Here is a 6,349-nt window from a genome sequence, read left to right as displayed (position 1 = left end):
CTTCCCAAATCACTAATATCAATTTTTTTTGTGTGCTTTTATTTTTGTACAGGTCTCCCAGCAAATCACTAATATAAATTTTCTAACTCGCACAGTTTATTTAGGCATAATGATTTGTAGCTGACAGGATTTCATGCAAAAAATAAACACTAGAAGTAAACTCGTTAGACTAATCAGTGAAACTTCCAAGGAACTTGGAAGGTATGAAAAGAAGGCACCCTTCCACAGTCCTTGGCTGCGAACTTTTCGTTAGAAAACTTGACGGTGGAGGACCCGACTGTTCAAGAGTCTAGTTTGTTGTGGGCAGTCGTGACATCGTTATTTGTTCATGAGGCGTTTCGTAATTCGTGGTTCCTCTTCGTTTGTTCAAAGGGAGCGGTTTCCTGTCAGCGAAGGTAAGTTTTGTATCGATTATGGAGTACTGTAGTTATGTAATTTTAATGGTTTTGATTCGGTAAGAATCTTCATTAATATTTTTTTTAGCTAGCAAAGGGTGTACGATAATCATCGTTTATTAATACGTTTTTTTTACCTGTACAACATAGCAAAGGGTGTATGTATAATTTTTTACCAGGAGATATCTTTTAATTACGGAGATATCTTTTAAATTTTTTGACCTGAACAACATGGCAATGTGTATATATAATCACGGACATAGTTTAAATTTTTGTCAGAATTATCTAAACGTAAAGGGTGTTACATATATTGCAAGTACAGGTGATTTAAGTTTATATATAAAGGGTAATTTGAGAAACACTGTTTGTATTTAGGTTCATCTCAGAGGGGTTGGCCCTAAACGCGGCGCCCAGCGGAATCTCTGTAGAACTGCCTAATTCAGTGTTGACATAGAATGCGTCGGTGGTTTGGTTTATTACGAGTCGGTGGTTTGGTTTATTTATTACGAGTCGGTGGTTTGGTTTATTTATTACGAGTCGGTGGTTTGGTTTATTTATTACGAGTCGGTGGTTTGGTTTATTTATTACGAGTCGGTGGTTTGGTTTATTTATTACGAGTCGGTGGTTTATTTATTACGAGTTTGGGGTTTTGGTTTATTTACGAGTCGGTGGTTTATTTATTACGGGTTTGGTATTTATTACGAGTCGGTGGTTTGGGGTTTATTGCGAGTCGGTGGTTTTTTATTTATTACGGGGTTTATTTATTACGAGTCGGTGGTTTGGGGTTTGGTTTTATTTATTATGAGTCGGTGGTTTGGTTTATTTATTACGGTTTTTGGTTTTATTTATTACGAGTCGGTGGTTTGGGGTTTTTATTACGAGTCGATTTATTACGAGTCGGTGGTGGTTTGGGGTTTGGTTTATTTATTTTGAGTCGGTGGTTTGGTTTATTACGAGTCAATGTGGTTTGGGTTTATTAAATCCTGGTTTGGTTTTGTTATGACTGGTTGGTTTAAAATCGCTTGATCTCCTGTTATGACTGATCACCTTTCTCCTTTCAGAAGAGCTCGTGGAAATAAACTGGCGTGTCAGAAGTGTTGGTATGACATCTACGCGACCAAGAGGAATTTAGGGTATAGTATACCAAACAGAATGGTGAGTCTTTAAATCTTTTCTTTGAAATCATTTTTGCAAGCTAGTCCTCCCCCTTCAGGGGCGGAGCCCCTGATGTGGGGAGGACGTCCTTTCTGATGTACGGTAATTTACCGTACGTCAGGAGGGGGCTTGCAAAACCTTAGTTTTAAGGCCCTTTAAATTATCTAAGATTAGTTAAGCATTAGTTAATTATCAATGAAATTTTGATCTTCAATTTTAATCTAGTTGCTATCCGTACTCCAAAATTTAAATGCAACATTCAAAATTATTCCAGAATTGAAATGCTGTGTAAATTCCAAAATTTAAATGTAGTTTTTTAAAATCCAATATTTAAATGGTTTTTAAATTTAAAATTTAAATGCAGCTTTTTTAAATGCAGTTTTCAAAATTATTCGAAAATTTAAATGCGGTTTTCAAAATTATTCCAAAATTTAAATGCATTCAAATTTACAAGAACGTTTGTCTTGATGCTAAAAAGGTTTTCAGTAGTCTCAAGTTTTAGAAGTCATTGTTATTGAAGTAGGGTTGAGGACTTGTACGAAACATTTTCTTTAGCTCCATTTTCTTCGCAGGTGTAATGGTACAAGGAAATTATAATAGGCTTCTCCAGTGGGGTTCGTCAGTAGGAAGCCAGAATTCCTCGTGACTTGTCCCGTTTTTGAGATTTTGGAACCTGATAAAGGTTAACTGGACACGACAGACCGATGGCGAAGTATTACAGTGATAGTGATAAGGTATTATAACTATATTCATGGAATAAAACACTTTGAAATATATCCCAATAAAACTTCAGAATTCTTTTACCTAAAACCACTGTCATTTAGGTCGTAAGTCTTAACCAAAATTGAAGGTTACTAAAGCTGATAAAGTAACATTTTAGATTTTTTTGTGAAGTTCACCCTTGATACGTCAAGAATAATCTGGGTCACTTTGAGTTCAGATAATTCATCTAATCTAGTACAATTACGTTGTCCTTGGACATGCTGTTCTTACTTGGGCCTCATTTAGCCCATTACTGCCGCTCACGCCTAACTTTTAAGGTCTGTTGCAAGTTCTTGAACATATAATTTGTATATTGATTATTGATTGCTAGGAAAATTATCAATGTCCTGGGTCACAAGGAAATTTGTGGAAACGGCCGCTGAATGCTTTAGTTATATTATCCAGAAGATGAACCCTATAAATATTCAACTAGCCACAGGGGCCATTGACTTGAAATTAGTTTCAAAGAAAATATGGTGTTCATTAGGAAGTTGAGGTAAAGGCAAATGCTGAAAGATCTCGCCTATTAAAGAAAATAAATGTATTAAAATGCAATGAGAATAGTGTTAGGGAGTAATATACACTGCCCATACCAATGGAAGGCACCTTTAAAAGAGTTTAGTCTTTGTCGACCACGTTGAATGGTATAATTAATCACACTGATACGCTTTTGGGGAGGTAACATGTTCGGCAATGCGATGTTACTGAGAATGAAAGAATAAACCAGACAATTGCTTTTTAAGACCACAATGTGAAATTGTTGGTAGAATCAATGGCTGATGATCAGACTAGCTAGAAAGGTGTGTTCGAACCTTGGCGTTGCAGTGTTTAACTTTAAATACCTGCTGCTGGGTGATCTAACAGCAATTTTAATTGGTCATACTGCAGTACAGGCATTAATATATCTTGATATGACTTAATATAAAACACGCACTGTGAGTGAACATTCACATGAAAAAAGTAGTCAGTTATTGACGAGAGAGGTAAGTTACCACATACTGTAAAGTTCTTTTCCACCTGAGTAAAACGATGAAATGCAATAACTAGCTAATTATGTAATTGCTTAGAAATCAGAGAAGGCAATGATACATACTGGCGTATATGAAACATGCCTTGACAAACTATAACCATTAACGTCTAGAATACTGAGAACACTGGAATAGCTTCACAGTAAATGGAATAATTACTGTGGATGTTGGCACCCTATTACAGCAAATAGCCTGCTTTAATTCTAGAGGCGTGGCCTCTAAGGAAAAAAGATACGAAAGTAGGAATTTTAGAAAATGAAGCAATTTGCCTTTACCACAATTAGCATATTGAAACTACCAAGATAAAATGCTTTTAAAGTTGTAACCTTTGTAATTTTTTTCTGTAACATGAGTACATTTTAATTTGTAAGGGAGAAAGTTAGTTTTCACAATTCCAGCTTAAATGTTCTTAAATGTATTTGGTAACTGCTATGAAGGCCAAGAGTATCTTGTTTGCTATGGAGTTACTGGGTCGTTTTAAAAATCTAGTGCAGGGTAATTACATTCGGTCATTTCAGTGTTAATTCTGAAAGCGAGACTTGTAGTTAGTTAGGACTGATTTTCAAGGCTCTACTTAATATTGAGGCCACCACTCGGTTGGTATTAAGAAGTCGGTCAGATTTCTCTCTCTCTCTCTCTCTCTCTCTCTCTCTCTCTCTCTCTCTCTCTCTCTCTCTCTCTCTCTCTCTCTCTCTCTCTCTCTCTTTAAAATGAAATCAAGGTCATATAATTGCCGCTTTAACAGAACAGGTATTGAATTTATGTAACACAATATATCCAAAATACTGAACCACTTAAAAGCCGACTTTTGTTCAGGACTGAGGTTTCATAAGTAGAAATTTCCTACCAATACCCGTGTTTTTTTATTTTACTTTTTTTAACTTTTTTTAAAGATAAATTCTTAGGTTTTATATCGCATGAAATACGTCACGGTTTGGAGGAACAGGAAGTCATGCCTGGGAAAATACCCGGTAGTTCTTTAATACTCACTAGGCGAGTGATTGAAAATTTCTTGCTCAGGACAGATAACTAGACAATCACGGTAGTTTTCGTCAAGTTTTACGTATATCCTATATTTACCTCCTTCGATTCGTGTGCGTCAGAGGGAACTAATATATCTTCCTGGTCTGTGATTCCCATAGTATGTCTTCCTTGTCTGTGACTAATGTTTTGTGATCAAGACTGTTTTAATTTTGTATAGAATTTTTCAAGTATGCCATTGTGGAACGGAATGAAACAGAATATAGAGTTTTGGCCAAAAGCCAAGTACTGGGAACTGTGAAGTCATTCAGCGCTGGAAAGGAAATTGAAAGTAAAAAGGTTTGAAAGGTGTAACAGGAGAAAAACCTTTCGGTTGCACTATGAAATTATTGTTAGGAGAGGGTGGATAGCAAGATGGAAGAGAGAATATGAATGGAGGTACAGTAAAAGGAATGATGAAAGGAGTTATAGCATCTAGGGGAAGAAGGGGCGCTGCAAAGAACCTTTAGTAATGCCTACAGTGCACCCCGTGAAGTGTGCCGTTATGACACTCGTTTTCCATTCACTAGATAACGTACCTGTGAGCTCATTGGATTATCAGTAAAGGAAAGACGTTTTAGTTAATAAACATTATTATATTATAAACTATTACAAAAACTTGCATCGGACCCTGTGAATCTGGTGAAAGCGGCATTGGGTCACATGAAGGCCGTGAGAGCCGACGAAATGAGTTAGTAGATTAAAGAATGCTGAGATATCTTGTGGAAAATACATGAAATAAAACAAAAAAGGTCAATGAAAGTATTGTAAGCAATGTAAGTAACTCGCCTTTTTATCTGTAGAATTGTAACACTTCATGATGTACACTTTCTATACTCTCGAGAAACACGCACTAATTAAGACAGCATGAGATCTCTGTTACATTTATAGAGATTTTAACCTTGTATATGCTTTAGAACATTGATGTGTCCTCTCAAGAAAAACGCACTAATTGGACAGTATGAAATCTGTTACATTTATAGGGATTTTAACCTTTTATGTACTTTAGAAAGTTTAAGAAAAAAAACGTAATTTAGGACAATATGCAAATTTTTAAAGTATTCAAGACCCTTTCAATAATTTGGCAATTTGTTTTCCAGGAATGACGTGACGTCAGATAACCCAGGAAAAAGACGTGGATTAGGACAACGTAAGAGTTTGAAATCACTTAGAATCATGTCAACTTAGAATCATGTCACCAGCTAATCACTCCCATGATGTTACCCTACGGTTATAGAACTTAATGCTTCTGAAAGCTATTAAGAATGACATGCAGAACAAAAAAAAAAAAGTTATATGAGCTAAGAAACTGCACCCAGAGGAATCCACAAATTATCACTTTGTTTGCGGTTATTGTAAAATTGCATGATTTTCAACTCATGCTGAAAACGCATGAATTAAGACAACAGGTAAGCTATGAAAAGTACTTTCAGCCGTCTTACTAATTTGTCGTTTAGTTTTGCAGGGATTCTGACACTGCATTCTTTTGAACTTTCAACTTGAATTGAATATAGAATTTAGGCCAAGGGCCAAGCTCTGGGACCTATGAGGTCATTCAGTGCTGAAACGAAAATTGACCGTAAAAGGTTTGAAAGGTCTAACAGGAGGAAATTCTCAAAGCAGTTGCACTATGAATCAAATTGTTAGGAGAGGGTGGAAAGTAAGATGGAAGAAAGAGAATATGAATGAGGTACAGTAAAAGGAACGAAAGGGGTTGCAGCTAGGGCCGGAGGCACACTGCAAAGAACCTTAAATAATGCCTACAGTACACCGCATGAGGTGCACTGACGGCCCTACCCTCCTACGGGTTTGAACTTTCAAGGAGAGCCCATTGAATTAGGGCTGTGTGTGAACTAGTAGACCATTTTAAGAGTTAACAGCTAATTAATTTGTTTTTCCCCGGAGTACAATACTGTCTACTTTTGGACAGTCTTCATGAACAAGCATGGATTAGGACAGTATGTGAGTTATGAAATTATTTTTCATCTG

At 36.3% G+C, this 6,349-nt stretch overlaps 1 long non-coding RNA gene across 2 annotated transcripts; it reads left to right on the top strand.

Moving 5' to 3' along the window:
• The first annotated feature begins 257 nt into the window (after window positions 1-257).
• Window positions 258-5,720, top strand: LOC136849811 (uncharacterized). Of its 2 annotated transcripts, XR_010856434.1 has the most exons (4): window positions 258-395; window positions 1,457-1,550; window positions 2,123-2,284; window positions 5,461-5,720. It is a non-coding gene; the product is annotated as an uncharacterized lncRNA (long non-coding RNA). The 2 variants fall into 2 exon arrangements; XR_010856433.1 differs by lacking the exon at window positions 5,461-5,720 and having other exon boundaries at window positions 263-395; window positions 2,123-2,324.
• Window positions 5,721-6,349: the final 629 nt, after the last annotated feature.

Source organism: Macrobrachium rosenbergii, chromosome 2 (assembly GCF_040412425.1).
Source record: "Macrobrachium rosenbergii isolate ZJJX-2024 chromosome 2, ASM4041242v1, whole genome shotgun sequence".
NCBI lineage: Eukaryota > Metazoa > Arthropoda > Malacostraca > Decapoda > Palaemonidae > Macrobrachium > Macrobrachium rosenbergii.
This window is presented reverse-complemented; position numbering and strand designations above follow the sequence as displayed.